We start from the raw sequence: 22,089 nt of genomic DNA, 5'->3' as shown, positions 1-22,089 counted from the left end.
CCTCGGGACCAGCGCCGGGCCGGCAGCCATGGGGTATGCCGCCCGGGCTCCGTCCTGCCTCCGGGTCTGCTCCCCTGCTCCTGCCAGGAGCCTGCCTCCTCCTCCATCGGCGGCCAGTCCTTTTGAGCTGGCCCGCCGCGTTAGCCGCTCCCTGGGGCCCCGCCCCTTCCTGGTACGTTGCCGCACCGTGCCCCGCTGCCCAGCTGATTTGCTCCCCCCCGCCCCCGCCGTCCGGGGACGCGGGGAAGGAGCCGTAACGGCGCAGCCGGCGCAGGGGGAGTGCCCCCGCCCGCCGCCGCCTCCAGCTAGCGCTGGGGGAACGCCGGGGAGCCCGCTCCCGAGCGTCGGCCTCCTGCCGACCGGGGCTCCGGCCGCCCCGCCCCCCGACCAGTGACAGGCTGTCACACAGATATTTAAGAGCAATTTAGATAAACATGTCAGTGATGAGCTAGATGATGATTAACCCTACCGTGAGGGCAGGTGACTGGACTAGATGACTTCTCAAAGTCCCTTCCATTCTAGTATTCTATGAAAGAGATGCATTGCTCATTTTGAATTGCCATCCCATTGACTTTCATAGAATCTGAATAAAGAAACAGTTGGAGACAGCTGTTGTTTCACAGCCATGCCACACTGTGCAGCTATCTTCTCAGGCATCATAAATTAAGCTGTGTGGAATCATGTCAGTGTTTCAGTGAGAAACTTCCCAGGAACCACAAGGAGCCATTTATACCATAGGCATTGCATCATTCTTTCCTCTGAACCAGTCTGGGTCCAATCTGCTGGAGGCTGTGTCTTCTGTTTGTATATGTCAAATACTAACCTTTCAAAATGAAAGGAAATTAAGAAAGAAAAATGTTAGGCTGATTACCAGAAGTTTCCTGACTGACAGTTTTAATATTAGAGTGTGGGAGTCCCATTCTTGGGACATTTAGAACTGTATTGGACAAACAACTAAAAACATGTCAGAGAACAACTCCTCACTCACCAAAGAATGGACTAGTTAATATTAAGGTCTCTTCTATTCTGTGAATGCACACTTTGACTTTGAGTGGGTGAAAGAACAAAAATAGGACTATCAGTTAATTGCAATTAAACCACATGATTAACTCAAAATAATCACAGTATTAATTGTGCTGATACAACAATAATAGAATACCAATTGAAATGTATTATTTTTGAATATTTTATGTTTTCAAATATATGTATTTCAGTTATAATACAGAAAAATCATATAGTGCTAGTTTTATATTATTTTCATTACAAATATATGCACTGTAAAATACAGAAAATAAAATTTTTTTCAATTCACCTCAAACAAGCATTGTAGTGCAATCTCTTTATCATCAAAAATGAAACTTACAAATATAGATTTCTTTTGTTACATAATTGCACTTAAAAACAAAACAGTGTAAAACTTTAGAGCCACCAAGTTCACTCAGTCCTACTTCTTGACCAGACAACCATTAAGACAAACAAGTTTGTTTACATTTACAGGAGACGATGCTGTCAAGATTTTTATTTACAACGTCACCTGAAAGGGAGAATAGGCATTTGCATGGAACTTTTATAGATGGTGGTACAAGCTGTGTACCTGCCAAATATGTTAAAAATTCATATGGCCTTTTATGCTTTGCCCCCTTCCCTCCCATGCCAAAAGACATGCTTTCAGGCTGATGATATTCCTTTAAAAAAATCATGTGTTAATTAAATTTGATTGAACTTCTTGGGAGTGAATTGTATGTCTCCTGCCGCGTGTTTTACCTGCATTCTGCCATGTATTTCATGTTATAGCATTCGTGGATGGTAACCCAGCATGTTGTTCATTTTAAGAACGCTTGCATTGCAAAATGCAGAGAAGGTATCAGTGTGAGATTTCTACAAAATAGCTACAGCACTCAACTCAAGTTTTAAGAATCTGAAATGCCTTCCAGAATCTGAGAGGGATGAGGTGTGGAACATGCTTTTAGAAGTCTTAAAAGAGCAACACTCTGATGTGCAAACTAGAGAATCTGATCCACCAAAAAAGAAAATCAACCTTCTGCTTTTGGCATGTAACTTAGATGAAGAAAATGAACATGTGGCAGTCTGTTCTACTTTGAACTTTTAACAAGCAGAACCCATCATCAGCATAGATGCATGTCCTCTGCAATGGTAATGAAAGCATGAAGGGACATATGAATCTTTAGCACACCTGGCACAAAACTATCTTGCAACACCAACTACAACAGTGTCATGTGAACACCTGTTTTCTCTCTCAGGTGACATTGTAAAAAAGACGCAGGACTGAGTGGCTGTAGCCAGACACAAACCCCATCTTGTTTTTCCATGAACCCCATCTTGTTTTCCCCCCCCCCAGAGAGCAAGAGAAAGGCAGTCAGCCTTTGATGCCCTGGGAACGCAGGTGTGGTGCCTGTCCCTGACTCTACCATAAACAGAAACCAGACAGTAAATGGGCTAGCTGACGACTGGGAGGCCTCCCGTCGCCGTGATGGCTAGTATCAGTAATTGACACGCCTGCACTGTCCCAGGAGAGGAATCTTCGCCCATCACATACCAGAGGAGCCCATTGTCTGCATCTTCCCAGGTGTGAATTATGCTTTGCACCCTTCCTGGGAAACTTGGCATTCAAAGCCATTTTTCCTAATTGGCCACTTGAGACCAGGAAGAAGCCCATGTGACCCAAGGGGTATAAAGAGGGTTTAGTTGCCCACCCCATTGAGCTCTAATCACCTACACCTGCTGGCAGGTATTGATTGTCTCCCGAGGTCCGTGGGATGCCCAACCTCGCCCTACTTCTTCCCGAGGGATTGAGAGAAAGACACTGGCCACACCAAGTATGGAACGCAGGGGTGAGAATTGTACCTGCAATATGTTTTCTTTATGTGTACACTTTAATTGTCTCTCTGTTATAAGTTTAGTTACTTTATTATAGTTTCTTAAGGCAAACTGCTTCATTTCTATTGTAAACTGCCTTTGGTAAGGTGATTTAGCTATACATTTTGGGAATAAGTGGGATGTCCTCATTCACTTATAATATATATATATATATATATTGAACCAAGTTTCTTTTATTTTATTTTCTCTTTCTTTCTCCTATAAATAAGCCAGTGTGTGTCAAGCTTCTGACTTGAACCCGTGCTGCTGTACCCGAACCGAACACAAACAAAAGAACTTCAGCCAGTCAAAGGGACAGATATAGGGAGAGCTTGGGCGTTTTGGAGTGTATCACTCCCCGGTGGCAGATCCATTGGGGCACTTCTCAGTCTTTCCCTAAGGCTGCCCGCTGCGAAGGAATCTTGGATTCTAGCAGTTAAAATCTGAGGTGTAATAAACTCTTCCTATAAACTCGGGGCGTCTGAGAGCCTGTTGGCTGCCCTCTGCGATGGGACCCCGGTCCTAGCAGTAAAGTCACAGACGTTAAACTATTTTTCAGGGCGCCCTCCAGCCTCTTAGGCTGCCCACTGCAATGAGACTTTGCGTCTCAGCAGTTGAAGACTTGGGTGTAACACACACGCACACACTTCCCTGACCATTTCGGCTGACAGTGGCTCTTAAGTTTTACATTGTTTTATTTTTGAGCATAGCTATTTTGGTACATAATTCTATATTTCATAATTGTAAATCCAATTGTCATGATGAAGAGATTACACTGCAGTATTGTATTAGGTAAATGGAAATACTATTTCTTCCATTTCTTTTTACAGTGCAGATATTTTTAATGAAAAATAAATATACAATAAGGACTATATATTTTGTATTCTTTGCTAAGATAATATATTTGAAAAATGTACAAAATATCCAAAACTATTTAAATAAATGATATTGTATTATTAACAGTGTGACTAATTACAATTACTTTTTAATCAAATGACAGTCCTAACCAAAATATCTTCCTGATGGCATTCTTCAGTGGAACTGTCTGTGCTCATACTAGACAAAAAGTTTCTTTTTCTGAATTGTTGACTAGCTATCAGTTAAGGAAATTCCAATAAAAAGCTACATGACCCGTCTTTGTCTGGTTTGTTATGACTCTGAATTGTCCAATACAATGAAAAACGATATGTGCTACTCTATTTCTAACCTGTCAATTTGCCTTATTCTTGACATGCTCCTATATTCATTTTTGTCCTTCACCTTGAACAGCAATGATATATATAAATATTTGATTACTTAATGGACATTTAGCATTTACAGTTTTTAGTGCAACATATTATTTTAACAGACTATTCTGCCAGCATATTCTAAGATGTCATTAACCTTAGTGTTATATTTATGTGAATTTATTCCACAGAGTGAAGTCTCCGTTTCGGAGTATTAGGGGGGATTATTCTCTTCCCTTTTCACTTTGGTGAATGAAGCTCATGTAATGCAATTTTTCCATCTTGATATGTATAGACAACTAGATAATGGCTTACATCTTATGCTATACTGTTGCTGAATTTAATGCAAGCTTCAACAGATTGAGAAATATATACATTTATTTGTAACTAAATTTAAATGATAAAAAGTCTTTATGTCCCTGAAAACATGTATTTTAGGTCTGAAACATGGTTGAATTTAAAACTTGATCATTCCAAATAATTACTCAGAACTACACCCACCAGGAAAGTGTTACCTTGAAAAAAATGAATTCACCAGGACACTACAGCACTAGTTGTAGCATAACGACCTAGTCTGTAACTACTGTAGTTAGTGTCCTAGTAATGAGAGATGCATGCCCATTTTGTCTACTCTATATTTGACTGAGTTTGTCTGTCTCTCTGTCCATCTGTTCAAGAACCCCTTCTAAATATTAAGAGCTAGGACCACTGAATTCTGTTTACAGCTTCCTCTTATCATAAATTAAAGTCAAATAAGGGTTCAGTTGTTCCAGGAAAATGGGATTTTCCTGGAATGAGATTGCTTCTCATAAAACCATACAGAATAGAGACAAAGTCAACAGGAAGGTGAAAGGGTCTGGCTGTCCCCTCCTTCCCCTTCCCCTCATCTGGGACTGCCCAGGCTCAAGCCTCCCACATCCCAGGCACCCTCCTGGGTAGGAGGCTGAAGCTCTTCCCCTGTTCTAAGTCATATGGGAACACTGCTGGATGTTCCCCTATGTCAGGGAGTGAGGGGGAAGTACACAATGTGCTGCATTCCTCACTGTGATTGGGGAGCACAGGGGGCAGAAGAATTTGCACCTGCCCAGCCCTGGAACATACACCCCTCCCGTGGCTCTGCCCTCTGGAACTATAGCAGTGATGGAGAGATGCTTCTCACCCATCCTCACGCTGCTGCGGTGAGAGAGGGCTGAGGTAGTCCTCTCTCTCCAGGGCAGCCTGCATACTAAACTCCTCGTCCCCAGCCCGAGCTCAGAGCAACAATTTAAATGAAGCACCTACATTTTCATTTTATTTTCCATCAAACAAATATTGAGTTAAAGACCCAAGCAACAGCGGGTAAATCTTCTAGTAATAAATAAAATAAAAATTAACACATTTCCTGGACATAATGTAAACAAATTGATATTCATCAGCAGGGCTTGCCGAGCAACAGTGAGCCCCGCTCGCCAGCCACGTGGTTCTGCACTCTGCGCATGCGCAGATCGTTCCGCGCATGCGCAGATCGCTCTGCGCCGGCTCTTCCGCAACGGGCGAATAGATTAAATTGTTTGTCGAGCCCTGTTCATCAGCATCAATTATTAAATATTTTGCATCCTGAGAGTAGAATACTTCTACCCAGCACTTATTTCAAAATAGAGCACTCTTCCTCCAACTTCCCTTACATCTCATACAATGAGGTTTACAGAATTCAGAGTAAGAAGCCCGTTATTTCAAATATATTTCTAAATAAAGGGCTTGCCGTGTAGACGCACAATACATTATTTGGAATAACATCTGTCATTCCAAAGTAAAGCTGTTGTACAGACGTACCCCTAGGCTACATCTACATCACAATGTAGTCTGAAATAAGATACACAATTTGAGTTACACAAATTGTGTATCTTATTTCAATCTTATTTTGAAATGGTTATTTTGAAATTTGGTCCTGTCTAGATAGCACCAAATTACAAAATAACCCACTATTCCGAAAAGTCCCTTACTCCTCTTGCAATGAGGTTTACAGGGACGTTGGAATAGCAGGCCCGAAATAATGGGCTTGCTGTGAATACACGACATAGCTATTTCGGTATACAGCCTCTTCCCAAGTTACGAATGACTTACGGACCAAACACTTGGCCATAACTCGATCTGTTCGTAACTCAGATCCCATTGAGTTACATAGTGACCACGCTGTTCATAAGCGCAGGTCACATTCGTAACTCGGGGACTGCTTTTACGACCACTCCATGGGAGCTTTGGTCATAAATGCAAAAGGTCGTAACTCGACTGTTCGCAACTTAGGGACCGGCTGTACTCTGGTATCCCCAAAATAGAATTGCAATATAGACGTAGCCCTAGAGTGTTCAGGGAGCTTGTATTCTGTTTTTTCAAACATGATTTCTTATACAAACTCCTGTGCTGGTGAGAAACTAGTAGCATACCCCAATCTGGCAAACAGCACCCTGAACTTAATAATTTTTGATGATAAGATGCACCAGGCTTCAGCAGATAGATAAAGATAAAAGGGAAAGAAAGATAATTTTGTGATTAATACCCAGGACTGGGAATACCCTATGAGTTGACAAAGTGGCAACCTCTCTGCCTGTAAATTCCTTTTCTATAAAATTAATAAAATCTTGGTCCCCTTAGAGTCAGTGGCAAAACTCCCATTGAGTTTAACAATGCCAGCATTTTTCCCAGCACTAACCAGCCTTTTCTAAATACATTTCTATGTACAGGTAATGTTAAGTATGACTAATCGTATTACTGTCTTGTTATCTAAAGATTTGGTGTGTTCCCCCATGGGTAATTATCCTCACAAATTCATTCTGACCAGCAGCAGAGGGATATGAGAGCAGCAGGAAGTACACTTTCTTCTTCTCTGCTGTCAGTATGCACTAAAGGGCTGACAAATTAAACCTTGTGATATTCTGTTCAGGACATCCAGAACTGCAAACCACTTTGTTACACCTCTCTGCCTCAGCAACAGTGAGCTTTGCTGGAGATCAAACTACACATCAGCTCCCTGCCTCACCCCATCTGTCTAGATCACCAGCAACTGCCTCCAGGCTCTAGGTCTAAATCTTGCCTTGCAGGTAACAATCAGCCCACCTAACTTCCCCTATGTGTGACAGCTCTTGGCAACCTCCACTTCCTATCACTCTGACACTCAGCCAATTAAGTCAGCTGAAAACTCATACTTTCATTTGTAATAAAACAAGGATTTATGTCAGTGGTGGACAAATATCAGATTTTTTACTCCCGGTGATAGGATGTATCAATCCCACACTGGAGCCAAAGGGGTTAACCTGGCCCAACTAGCTGAGAAAGCTCCACCCCCACAGCCCTACTGGGCATGCTCCAACTAGAAGCTGGCTATAAAAGCTTCTGGAGCAGCTCAGTCAGGACTGACTGTTGCAGGGGAAGGAAGTGCTGCAGGAGCTCAGTCAGATCAAACAGTGGCAGCCAAGCTGAGAGGAACTGCAGTAGAAATTTCCAGACCAGAGTGTGAAGATGGAGAGGAATTCTTACAAGGACTGGGTAGGAAGTAGCCCAGGGTGGGGAACTGCTCCCCCAAAACTTGGCATGTTGTGAGGGGATTACCCATCAAGCTGCTGATAGGGCCCTGTCCTGGGACCTGGTGGAGAGGAAGTGCCTGGGTCACCTATCCCCTTCCCCCCAGATACACCTGCATAATCATAGAATCATAGAATCATAGAATAATAGGACTGGAAGGGACCTCGAGAGGTCATCGAGTCCAGCCCCCCGCCCTCAAGGCAGGATCAAGCTCCGTCTACACCATCCCTGACAGATGTCTATCTAACCTGTTCTTAAATATCTCCAGAGAGGGAGATTCCACCACCTCCCTTGGCAATTTATTCCAATATTTGACCACCCTGACAGTTAGGAATTTTTTCCTAATGTCCAATCTAAACCTCCCCTGCTGCACTTTAAGCCCATTACTCCTTGTCCTGTCCTCAGAAACCAAGAGGAACAAATTTTCTCCTTCCTCCTTGTGACACCCTTTTAGATATTTGAAAACCGCTATCATGTCCCCCCTTAATCTTCTTTTTTCCAAACTAAACAAGCCCAGTTCATGAAGCCTGGCTTCATAGGTCATGTTCTCTAGACCTTTAATCATTCTTGTCGCTCTTCTCTGTACCCTTTCCAATTTCTCCACATCTTTCTTGAAATGTGGCGCCCAGAACTGGACACAGTACTCCAGCTGAGGCCTAACTAGTGCAGAATAGAGCGGCAGAATGACTTCACGAGTTTTGCTTACAACACACCTGTTGATACAACCTAGAATCATATTTGCTTTTTTTGCAACAGCATCACACTGTTGACTCATATTCAACTTGTGGTCCACTATGACCCCTAGATCCCTTTCCGCCATGCTCCTTCCTAGACAGTCGCTTCCCATCTTGTATGTATGGAACTGATTGTTCCTTCCTAAGTGGAGCACTTTGCATTTCTCTTTATTAAACCTCATCCTGTTTACCTCTGACCATTTCTCTAACTTGCTAAGGTCATTTTGAATTATGTCCCTATCCTCCAAAGAAGTTGCAACCCCACCCAGTTTGGTATCATCTGCAAACTTAATAAGAGTACTCTCTATCCCAATATCTACATCATTGATGAAGATATTGAATAGTACAGGTCCCAAAACAGACCCTTGAGGAACTCCACTTGTTATCGCTTTCCAGCAGGATTTAGAACCGTTAACAACAACTCTCTGACTACGGTTATCCAGCCAATTATGCACCCACCTTATCGTGGCCCTATCTAAGTTATATTTGCCTAGTTTATCAATAAGAATATCATGCGAGACCGTATCAAATGCCTTACTAAAGTCTAGGTATATGACATCCACCGCTTCTCCCTTATCCACAAGGCTCGTTATCTTATCAAAGAAAGCTATCAGATTAGTTTGGCATGACTTGTTCTTCACAAACCCATGCTGGCTATTCCCTATCACTTTATTACCTTCCAAGTGTTTGCATATGATTTCCTTAATTACCTGCTCCATTATCTTCCCTGGGACAGACGTTAAACTGACCGGTCTATAATTTCCTGGGTTGTTCTTATTCCCCTTTTTATAGATGGGCACAATATTTGCCCTTCTCCAGTCTTCTGGAATCTCCCCTGTCTGCCATGATTTTTCAAAGATCATAGCTAAAGGCTCAGATACCTCCTCTATCAGCTCCTTGAGTATCCTGGGATGCATTTCATCAGGACCTGGTGACTTGCTGACATCTAACTTTCCTAAGTGATTTTTAACTTGTTCTTTGTGTATCCTATCTTCTAAACTTACCCTCTCTCTGCTTGTATTCACTACGTTAGGCACACCTCCAGACTTCTCGGTGAAGACCGAAACAAAGAAGTCATTGAGCATCTCCGCCATTTCCAAGTTCCCTGTTACTGCTTCTCCCTCCTCGCTAAGCAGTGGGCCTACCCTGTCCTTGGTCTTCCTCTTGCTTTTAATGTATTTATAAAAGGTCTTCTTGTTTCCCTTTATGCCTGTAGCTAGTTTGATCTTATTTTGTGCCTTTGCCTGCATTCCCGTGTTGCTTGCCTATATTCATCCTTTGTTAGTTGTCCTAGTTTCCATTTTTTATAGGACTCCTTTTTTATTTTGAGATCATGCAAGATCTCCTTGTTAAGCCAAGCTGGTCTTTTGCCATATTTTCTATCTTTCCTACACAGCGGAATTGTTTGCTTTTGGGCCCTTAACAACGTCCCTTTGAAATACTTCCAACTCTCCTCAGTTGTTTTTCCCTTCAGTCTTGCTTCCCATGGGACCTTACCTACAAGTTCTCTGAGCTTATCAAAATCTGCCTTCCTGAAATCCATAACCTCAATTGTGCTGGTCTCCCTTCTACCTTTCCTTAAGATCATGAACTCTATTATTTCGTGATCACTGTCCCCTATACTGTCTTCCACTTTCAAGTTCTCAACTAGTTCCTCCCTATTTGTTAAAACCAAATCCAGAACAGCTTCTCCTCTGGTAGCTTTTTCAACCTTCTGAAACAGAAAGTTGTCTCCAATGCAGTCCAGAAACTTATTGGATAGCCTGTGCCTCGCTATGTTAGTTTCCCAACATATGTCTGGATAGTTGAAGTCCCCCATCACCACCAAATCTTGGGCTTTGGATAGTTTTGTTAATTGTTTAAAAAAGGCCTCATCCACCTCTTCCACCTGGCTAGGTGGCCTGTAGTAGACTCCTAGCATGCTATCACCCTCGTTTTTTACCCCTTTTAGCTTAACCCAGAGACTCTCTACACAGCTATCTCCTTCGTTCATCTCCACTTCAGTCCAAGTGTGTACATTTTTAATATACAAGGCAACCCCTCCTCCCTTTTTTCCCTGTCTGTCCTTCCTGAGCAAGCCGTACCCTTCCATACCAATATTCCAATCATGCGTCCCATCCCACCAGGTTTCTGTAATACCAATGATATCATAGTTGTATTTATTGGTTAGCAATTCCAGTTCTTCCTGCTTATTACCCATACTTCTCGCATTTGTATATAGGCATCTAAGATACTGATTTGATCTTGCCTCCCTGTTGTGCCCTGACCCTCCTTTCTCCTTGCCATTATAGGCCGTAGTCCCCCCCATTTCCAACCCATCTCCCAGTCCCGCACATTCAGCACTTACCTGTGGGCTTTGCTCACCTGCTTTGTCTATTATATAGTGACTCTGTGGTCATTGGGCCATACTACCGTGATCCTAGAGGGACTGTATATGGACTCTGAGGCTCCTTGGACTATTAGGGCTACTCCCCACTCTGGCACTTTGAGTGCAGAAAGTGGAAGACTGCAAGAGACCTAAAAAATACCTTGCCTCTATAAGCTCTAATTACAAAAATTCCCCACTGGCCCTGGGAGGTAGGCTGCCACCATCAAGCAAATTAAACCAGGAAGAAACATTTGAACTTCTTCCCAAAGGGTCCCTTGAGCACTTTTACCACAAGAGAGCTTGAAAAAAGAAAAAACCACGGGAAACAAATAGCAGTCTCTGATAGCTGACCCTTCAGTCTAGGCAGGCGCATACACCGACACCCTGTTATTTTTCAGGACACAAGAATCAAATCATCACCTTAAAAAAGGTGATTTTATTAACAAAACAAAAAGATATACTTGAGAGAGCATACTTGGTTGCTAAGTGTTACAGAGCAACTGAGAAGAGTGCAGATTAAAACACAAAGGAAAAATGGTATCTTTGGCACAGTTTAGGTATAGTGAATGGGGGGGAGAGGGAGGTACATGGATTTCACACAGAGAAGTTTAACCAAACCAAACACAAAAAAAGAAAAAAAAAGAAAAAGAATCACAACTAAACACATATTTCCCTATCTACTCGTGATCTGTACGACAAGTCCTAGTCCATTCCCATGCCCAATATTCCTTTTAGGTATAGTAATTCTGTCTGATTACTTCATCTTGCTTCCTCCAGCTCCTATCTTAAAACTCACACAAAGAAAAATGGCAACAGGTATATATTTACTATTTAAATTTCAGCACAGTATCCCATTGGTTCTTCTGGCTCCCTGCCAATTCCCTTAGCTACCTGAGTTTAACCCTTTAGTCACAGAGGGGTGGCCGGCACCCCTCCTATCCTCACACGGCCGTATTGTGTACAGATTCTGTGACTGCTGGGCCGAACTAGCCTGAATACCAGGGAAATACATGTTAACTGACGCCACTGGGCCATACAGTTCTGTGGCTTCTAGGCTGTGCTACTCTGGATGCAAGGGAGAACTTTTAGACTTTATGGCCAATAGGCCACTCTATGCCTAACAAGAGACCTTTCCTACCCTCTCTGGCAGGTGGACAAGGCACCCCTCGATGCTCCTCTTATATAATCCAAAGTCCATTGTTTCAGACTCTAGAGCCAGGCAGATTTCCAGGGATGCAGACTCTGTTCCCCACTGTGCTCAGTATGTTGTTTCCTCTGTTGTCTATTAGCTTGACAGCTTTTTTTTTAACCTTATATATAAACATACCTGCATTGTCCTCAGTCTGTATTCAAGCCAGACAGACAACCAGAACAGTGCCAAGTCCTATACAAACACAAATTAAGGCCTAAGCAGCTTACATGTTTCAATAACATCCATCAAGATCCATCCAACAAGATCATCTCATCCACTCCCTTTGGAGTCAACGAAACTATAGGAGCTTAGCTTCTCTGAAAATCCAACTAGCTTTTAAATGCTCATGTACAGATATGAGTGCCTGATGTTTGGAACACCAGTTTGAAAATCTTGGCCTATTACTTAATTTTTCAGAATTATGCCCATTGTGAAGCTTCTTCAACAGAAGAATTGATTTTGTGATTCTGCCTTTTAAAAATGGTTTGTGTCAAACCTGTTCCTGATCCATTTTTATCATTAAGACTTTAGTGTGTGCATGTTCTGATTGTCTTTTATATCATTCTGACAAGTCCTAGGGTGCTGATTTGCATTAGATGTGGTGAGAGCACAGCAGTAATTTACAGTGCTCCAGTTCAGGCGTGACAATGAAGAGAGACAGGTGGTGTCCAACATCCTCCTTCCAAATGTTTGAAAATGAAGTAAATAAACAAATATAGTCTCTCTAAACATGTTTTCCCGTACTCATTCAGAATTTTGAAAGAATAAAGGAAATGGCACTCTGTAGGTCCTACTGACACATTATTCATCACTGAATACCATCTACTGTATTAATCCAACCTTCAGCTTGGACAGTCAGAAATAGTGTGATGTCTCCAAACTTCCACAATGCATTCAAATGTCAATTAGAATAAATAGGTTAGCCTCTATACTTCTTAGGTTTTATTATATCACATTTTTTTACTCATAATAAAGATTTTGAGCCATAAAAATTTAATCCAGATTTTGAACAATCTTTAGTTCTATGGTGTTTGGAACTGGGCTTTTGTAGGCCAATTCCAAATTTGGGTTTTGAGTGATTTCTATTATAATTCCCTGCCCAAAGTTTAGGGATATGAAGATGCTGAGTTTTGGTTTGGACCCATAGCAATGAGAGCTGGGCAAATGAATGTCATCATTGTATTGAAAATATAGAATCATTGTTTTCATGATATACCCATTCAAGTGATGAATGGGTCAAAATGAATTCCATGTTCAAATTCAAACTCGTGTTTTGAATAACATCTGGACTATTCACACGGCTATTTTATCAGCAATATAGTACATTTATCAAAAAAAATATGTACTATACACTTCAAAGAAAGTCCCAGGCCAACTTAACATATTGAGAGCAACTTCAAGGACATTTTCTGAATTATGATTTTAACACAAAAATGCTAGGTTTTCTTAATAAATACAATTGGAGAGCTGATTTCATATTCACACTGCACAGATACAATGGATTTAGGATTTAAGACCCCCCTCATAGATCGAAACTTCCTTTTAAAATATATCTATTAAATGCTTCCTTTGCTTGCTTCAGTCTTCTCATCTCCCTTTAGTGGGGACATAAATAGCACCTTTGAGATCCTTGGAGGAAAGATACCAGATACAGTAAGAAAAAAAAGTCTCTCTGAGAATCAATAGATTGAGAGATTTTTCTCAGATCCATCCTTCACCTTCAGATTAGTTAAAAAATTGGGAAGAGAGCCCAGGTTTCCTCATGCCTCATACCCATTAGTTGGAGAAGAAGCAGGGAGCTAATCTATGGTAATAGTGCATGTAGTAGATTCCTTTACCCCCTTTGTGTCTCTCTCTAATGGGAGTCAGGCAGATACAACTGTAATATAAAGATTTCTCTATTGGGAATGAGTTTTTGGCAATTTCATTACAATTTCTTTCTCTTTGGTAGCTCCTAAGATAAGGAAAGTTAGGAGGTGGGAGGCGATACCAATGGATATAACTTGGGCTTTCCAGGGAATTAAATCTATGTAATTGGAAACCACAACTGATAGGTCAAAGCAGGAGTGCTATATGAGAGTTGTTGCTAGACTTCCACATTTCTATAAGTTATTTGTTCAGCCTCTAAAGCAAAATAACTCTTAAATAATTGTAATTTATAGCCACACCAATGAGAATATCTGCATCCCTTCCCCAGAATCAGCTCTCTGGTTATTTCTTTACCCTATAATGATTCTCATCTCAGGATAGCATTATACACAATATATCATATCCACGGGTGAGCTAAATATAACATGAGTGAGTCCTCTAATAGTGTTTAAACATAGAACAAAGCATGGTGTGTCATCTCTGAAAGGGATTTCATTAGAACCAGTAAGTTGCTTAAAATTAAGCATGTATATAAGTGCTCCTGTGGATTGGTGCCTGAATAAATAATATCCCTTTTGTGTGTGTGTGTGTGGGGGGGGGGGGGGGGGGTTAACTATTACAGTGTATGGAAATAACAATAATAAAGCTGGAATAAATATTTTTACTCTTTTCTCATTTAAACAGAATTATGCTAGTTTATACTCAGACTTCTAATCTATGATGGGTTTGTTTGTTTTTCAAGGTTTTTTTTTTTATCTTTCCATTGCAAGTCTTGGCTAGCAGCACAGAAATCAGTGTTGTGATGTTGTTGCAGAGTTGTGATACAGCTGGCTGGCTTCCACAGCATTACCTTGTTAATTCAAGGCCGTGTGCTCGTTTAGTCATTGATAGTGTACTCAAGTGACCTAAAAATGTTTTAAATCCTTCATTCGCGCATAACTTTACATTAAACATTGACAGTTCTATACTATCTTTCAGAATTCTACATCCTATTAACAGCATTTATGGAAATCACTTTGCCTTACGGATTTGTATTGTGGCGTATCTCTACAAAGCTAAGTCATAGACTGACAGAGCTTCACAGCAAGTCAGGATATTGCATCCCATTTCCATTAACCCTGTCGCTGGGAAGCCACCAGGGAACTCGTGCTGGATGGCATAAGATTAGCATTTTCAGAGTTACAGTGATTGTTGTGAATAATCTGATTCCTAGTACAGTTTTGAACCTTAAAATTCTTATTCTTAACCTAGTGTTCTCTCCACTGGTACCCCACTGGGCTGATTCTCTTTCAATCTGTCTTTGATACAATCTGCCGCCAGCTTCCAGTTTGTCTTTCCCCTTCTAGACAAACCACAGGAGCCCCCATCTGCTTCTCAAGTTTGTTTTGTTTTGTTTTTCTTTCAGCTCTCTTCATTGTTAAAATAATTATTTGCTGTGGAGAGAGATGGTGACAAAGGGTGGTCCTTGTCCTACGTACATGAATGCATGAGTGAGTGACTCAGGGGTAGAGCAGAAAAAAAATTATCAACCCCCCCCTTTTTTTTCCTATTTCAGAAAGTAAAATATGCAAATTCCAGGCAGCCAGTTTTGATAGTCAGATGAGGGATAGAGGGAAGTTGGGTGAGTAGAGAATGCCGGTTGCAATGATTTTCAGATGGTGAGCAGAAGAAGGAATTTAGTATTTGAACATTTCAAAGTGGCTATAAATGTGTATTAGCAATAAAAGTTTGCTAATTCAGGGTATGTCTACACTACCCCACTAGTTCGAACTAGGAGGGTAATGTAGGCATACCGCACTTGCAAATGAAGCCCGGGATTTGAATTTCCCGGGCTTCATTTGCATAAGCGGAGAGCCGCCATTTTTAAAACCGCACTGGTTCGAACCCCGTGCCGCGCGGCTACACAGGGCACGAACTAGGTAGTTCGAACTAGGCTTCCTAGTTCGAACTACCATTACTCCTCGTGAAATTCAAATCCCGGGCTTCATTTGCAAGTGCGGTATGCTTACATTACCCTCCTAGTTCGAACTAGCGGGGTAGTGTAGACATACCCTCAGTGACTGATGCCTGTTAATGATGGCATGCACTAAAAGGAGATGATTAAGACTCTTTTGATCTTATGCTCTAATCTTCTAGAGGCAAACAATGTGATATATTTCATGTCACAGGGATAGAGATCAGAACACCATTTTCCCTGCCTAGTGAGTTGGTTTCAAATACTGATGGCTTCTTGCTGTTTCACCTAAATAGTTACACATTTCATGTGTTTTGTTTCCCTTGGAGACTGTGGAACAAAGACAGATGTTTAAATCAGAAGGCTTTATCAAACTTCAAACTTTACATTTCATTTTATTCTCAAACACCAAGCCATCTCAACAAATGACAGGCTCCTGATGTGTGTGAGTTGGCCAATTTTCCCAGCTACCATATAGTAGTCTAGAGACTAAGTTTAACATAGAAACACATTCTGCCTGAGCCTCTGAGCCCCTGTTTGTTTACAACAGGCAAGTAATTGTACTGTGGATTGCCTTGGTAGAGTTCAGAGATGTACTGTTATGTACTTGCTTAAATTAAGACACAAATCTATCTAGGCTGCCCAGCTAGTATTCAACTCTTTACCCATCATCAGTTTGCAGAATAAATTCTGCAGCAACAACACCTCCCTAGAAATGCTAGAGGGAAAACATAGGGCAAATTGAATTTCCTGCAGAATTTCAGGCTCCACTTGGCAAGCTTTACAGTGTGTTAATTTAAAACACACTGCCCCCACTGAGTTTAGCTTTCCTGTGGCATTTCAGCCATCTTATCCCCTATGATAAAAAAAAGTCTTAACTTGAAAATACCTCATTTTTATTTTTCTTCACACACTTGCTTGATTTTTATCATGGCCATCTGTAGTGAAGCAGCTTCCCCCCTCTGGAAGATAATGGGTTAAAGCAGTCTGGAAGGAGCCTGCACAGATCTCTAGCCAATCAGAAGGGGGCTTAAAGGGAACCAACGAGAGAGTGGCCTGCTGGAGCACCCCTGGTTATAAGGAGCTGCTCAGCAGAGCAGAGGGCAATTTGGACCTGACCAGGGAGAATGCAGGACTGTTTCCCAAGCTAAAGCACCTTACATGGAGCAGTGCTAGGTAGACTCAGGGAAGTGGAAAGGTAGTTCCAGTTGGATACCTGTCAGACTATAGGCCTTAATATAGGAGCCAGGAGGGTGCAAGGATCACTAGGGAAGTGGAACAGGGGCAGTTAAGAGAAAGAGGAGGGTAGGACAAGGCTGTTGCCAGAGGGTCACTTGGCCAGAACCCAGAGTAATGACCGGTCCTGTGTCTTCCTTCTTCTCCATTGCACTGCACCTAGCCAAACTGAGGAATGGCCTTTACAGACTATGGCTTGCCTCTGAGGCAAGGAGCCAGACTTTGAAGCTACAGTTGGCCACAGTAACAGCTGTACAGAAAGAAAACTGCTGATACCCTCTGAAGGGGACAAGAGACTAGTGTGGTGGGCACTACTGGAGGGCAGTGTCTTGAAGAGAATGCTATAATATTGGGAGTGACACCAGTCAAGAGCAGAATGTGGAGAGAGTGCAAAGCAACAATGGTTGAGACACCAGCCAGAAAGGAGTCTCAAACCCTCTTATACCATGCGACAGGATTAACGGTATGGTGAGCAGTTTTCCTTCTAAGATGAGTGCTTGGGTGGCCACCCAGGAGAGATTCAAATGATGCCCAGCTGACTAGAAGAGCACCCACAGCCTCCCACAGTTAGCAGCATGTGTTTTTTATGGCTGGGGCACATCTACACATAACAAAATTTATTCCCCACATAGATGGAAAAAATTAGTGGGAACACGTATGGTGAGTTTTCCTTTTTTGGCTGCTAACAGCCTAGTGATCATGGGGCATATTAACCCACTCTGTTTAAGAATAGCAGGTTTTAAAGATAAATACAAACAGGGCTGGAAGCTTTTGTAATCGAGCTCTGAACACTAATCTCCTTTGACTTTGTGGTGGCTTGGGTAGCTGTTGCCTTTGTTTCTTTATCACGTAACTACTCTCAGCTAGAGCCTCCTTAGCTCAGTGTCTGCAAATGACAGTGTTATTAATGCTGCAGTGGATATCCAAATGCATGAAATCTGTTAACGACTTTTTCCTCCCCATTTTCTCAAATGATTAAAGATCACAATAAAACTCCACTAAAAGTCATATGCCCTGGATATTGTACTAGACACACTCTATTTTAGGCAAGTCTAACTTGGTGGGGGAGGAGGGTCTATCTTGATATTTCTTGGTCAGATACTGCCACAGAAATTGATTCGGGCAGCCTACTTATATTAATATAAAAGTAGAACTTTTACAACTCTACTCAAATTTGTTGTCATAAAAAAAATCTCATCACAAGGCTTCCTCATCGAAACCAACCAATCCTGAGGAATATAGATGCTAACTGCAATCAGAGTCCATCGGGACTGTGTTATTCCAAATTAGGAAGAATGGTTACTTGTCATACGTGCACCCTTCTTGGCCTTCCTTATAAAAAGTATGGGCAATTGGGTTCTGAAAGGAGTTTGGTCCTTATCAAATAGCAGTGTAGTTTAAATCTCTTAATATCTAGTGTTGAGTAATTTAGGGTGCGTCTAGACAGTGGTGCTATTTCGGGATACTGAAAGTATCCCGAAATAGCATTTTCCACGTCTTAACCGCATGCCCGTTATTTTGAAATAGCTTTCGAACTAATGGGCATGGTATTCTGACATCTCTGTAAACCTTGTACCATGAGGATTAAGGGACATTTTGGAATAGCACTCTATTTCAAAATTTGGCAGTGTGTAGACAACACCAAATTTCAAAATAAGCTATTTTGAAATTAACTCGAAATAAGCTATGCAATTTGCATAGCTCAAATTCTATAGCTTATTTTGAGCTAAGGCTTCTATGTAGACAGACCCTTTGTAGCCTAGTTGAGTGCCACAGACGAGACTCCTATCAAACAGATTTAAAAAATGCAGTACCAATAAAAGTTTTTAAAGCTGACTAAAACTACATCTAAAATATGTTGTCTATAAAATCTTGCAGAGTACATAGTAGCATGGTATGGCGTAAAGGTTTTATCCATATTCACTTGGGATGATCTGCGTAATTAGCCCTTTGGGATGATGCAGGCATTCTATACCAATAAACAAACTCCTAGTATGTAATCCAGATAGACAGATTGATGTATTCTATATACACACAGAGAAACTCTGGTAATACTGGAGCAGAGTCCCTCAGCTTGTATAATTTGTCACAGCTCCAGTGGTTTCAATGGAGATATGACAACTCACACCAATTCCCTTAAATATTTGTTTCTGTAAAGGAATAAATTATGTGCATGGTTTATCCCATCTAAAATGTTTAGACAATTCAGATCCTATGAACTCTCTAAAAAAAAAAAGTAAAATGCATCCAGTATTATAATGTCTGTAATAATCTATTTAGAAATTTGAAGGTGAAATTATTTTTATTTGGATTATAATAGCATTTATGGGCCTCAATTAGGGATCATGATAGATGTTGTTAAAGTACATAACAAAAAGACAGTGCCTTTCCTTACAGAGATTACAACCTAATTATAAAATGAAACACCACAGGCAGGTACAGCACATAAGGGAAACACAATCAAAATTCTTTTATTCCAATCAGGGATGTGCTTTCTCTGGGCCTGACAGTGAAACACATTTCCTCCTTGTAGCCCCCATGACTTACTCACAGGAGTAAGGACTTGAAGAGACAGGCCTTTTTAGGCTAAAATCACTTTCAAGGGTTCCCTTATTAATGTTAATTTTAAGTTACATTAGGCCTTGGCATAACTGCAATGCACTTCATCAATAATACAATAAAATATCAGTATGAACTGGAATACATAACAATAAGGCATTAGTCTTCCTGTCCTCTCTCACTTTATCTAGAAAATATTGCTGTCCCTTTGAGATTTACTCTTTATTTAGGGACTTTTATTCCCTGATTAATTGGTAACTGGGGCAAAATAACTGGGGCTATATGACTCAGAAACAGCATCTAGAAAATCATGGTATCGTATTACAACTTAATAGTAAAAGTTTTAATCTCATTGGGCCTATTTTAATTTCCAAAAGCTCCATCTGGGTAAACAGGAGTGAGGTGTCAACAGCACGTCAGACTTCTTTGGGGGGATTCAGGTTTCATGTTTTTCTTTTAAAATTAGAGTATTAGCATGATGATTTTTTTTCTTTGGGTATTTTGGTTCTCGCTGCACCTACCATGCCCAGCATACAAATGCCCAGTTTTACAAGACTAGTGCAGAGCTTCTTGCATAATCCATGGTGAAAGTGGATTTCTCACTGCATTGCAGCAGCAACTGTATGCATCAAAGGAAGACTGATAGAAATGTAGAGGAAGGCAATGTGAACCCCAGAGGTTCATTCAGGGTGAAAGGCATCCATGTCCATAAGGTAATTGCAAAGTTAATTACATATATACTTCCACTGAGCCCCTCTTTAGATGGCCTAGGTGACATGTAAGTTTTGTATTGGCCACCAGTGTATGACATTTTCACCCTTAGATCATGTCCTTGCTTGTGAAGGACTGTTTGCAAAGAATACACTCAAGAGCTTTGATGAGTCCAGCCATTTATTTTAAAATAACACAAGCAGCTTCCACAAACTATTTCATTTTGAGAAATATTCCATAGTTTTAATACATCTCACTTTTAGGAAAAGTTTCCCAGATCCTCTATATTCTCATCTTTTTGGTTTCACCTCAGTCCTACCTAAAATCTCTGTACCACCCAAAAGCACATATTAACTAGACTTCAAATGGTGCACAGTTTACACCCTTCAGGCAGGTTATGTCTACACTGCCCCTCTCTTGCGCAAAAACGTGCAAATGAGGCAAAGCGTGGAATATCGCTGTGCCTCACTTGCATAATTAATGAGGCTCAGTTTTTGCGCAAGAGGCTTTTGTGCAAAAAGGAGCTGTCTACACAGCTCCTTTTTGTGCAAAAACCCGCTCTTGCACAAGAGCCATTCTTCCGGAAAAAAATGTGGAAGAACGGCTCTTGCACAAGAAGGGGGTTTTGCGCAAAAAGGAGCCATGTAGGCAGTTCCTTTTTGCACACAAGCCTCTTGTGCAAAAACGGAGCCTAATTAATTATGCAAATGAGGCATGGCGATATTTCACGCTTCACCTCATTTGCATATGTTTTAGCAGAAAAGTCTATAGTGTAGACATAGCTGCAGACTGTTACCAAATAGCCCTTAATTTGTTAGGCTAGCTTTCTGAATGTATTTAAGAGACTGGGGGTTTTAGTCTTTCATCCTGAATCAATTCCTGAACTCTTTCATCAATTTTATTCTCTTTTCTATGGGGCTATCTACACTATACTCTTAGCTCAAAATAAGCTACACAATTTGAACTACACAAATAGCTTATTTTGTAATTTGGCACTGTCTGCACAGTGCCAAATTTCAAAATAAATTGCTATCCCCAAATGTCCCTTAATCCTCGTAGAATGAGGTTTACAGGGACATTGAAATAGTGCACCCATTATTTCAAAAGATATTTTGAAATAATGGGTGCACTGTCAAGACACGGTATAGATATTTCAGCATACCAGATGTATTCTGAAATAGTGCTGCAGTGTAGATGTACCCTAAATTCCCGCAATTTTGTTTAGCACTTTTTACTGTTTTCCCCATTGCATAAATAAAAATCATTGCACACTTTCAGACAGGGAAATATTGGTGAGCATTGAGCAATCCAAATTTCCATTGGCTGTATTTGCTACTGGATCACATTGATAGCTTCTATCCATTTTGCTATTCACTATCACTCCTACTATAGGTCTATTTTGGCATTCTTGTGCTGCACGAAGTCCTCTCCCTTTAAATTTGGGCTTTGGTCTGGATATATCAGCCTGCATTTCTCTGAGTTCAAAACTCATTGTTGTTTCCTGCCCATACTCCTATTTTTTTCTGGACATTTTATAGTATTTCACTCATGTTTTTAACAACTGCCTTTTTGGTATCACCTGCCAGCTTCAAGTTTCACTCAAGGTCATCAGATGAAGTAGGTTTTGCCCATGAAAGCTCATACTATATATATAAATAAAATTAATCTCTAACGTGCAGCCAGACTACTCTTTTTTTTCCAAGTTAAAGACTAACACAGCTACCCCTCTGAAAAAACATGTTTCAGCAAAAACAGAGTCCTGGGACACCATAAAGACTCACAAATTTGTGGGGTGGAGGCTACTT

Source organism: Pelodiscus sinensis, chromosome 2 (genome assembly GCF_049634645.1).
Source record: "Pelodiscus sinensis isolate JC-2024 chromosome 2, ASM4963464v1, whole genome shotgun sequence".
NCBI lineage: Eukaryota > Metazoa > Chordata > Testudines > Trionychidae > Pelodiscus > Pelodiscus sinensis.
Note: the sequence above shows the minus strand (reverse complement) of the source record.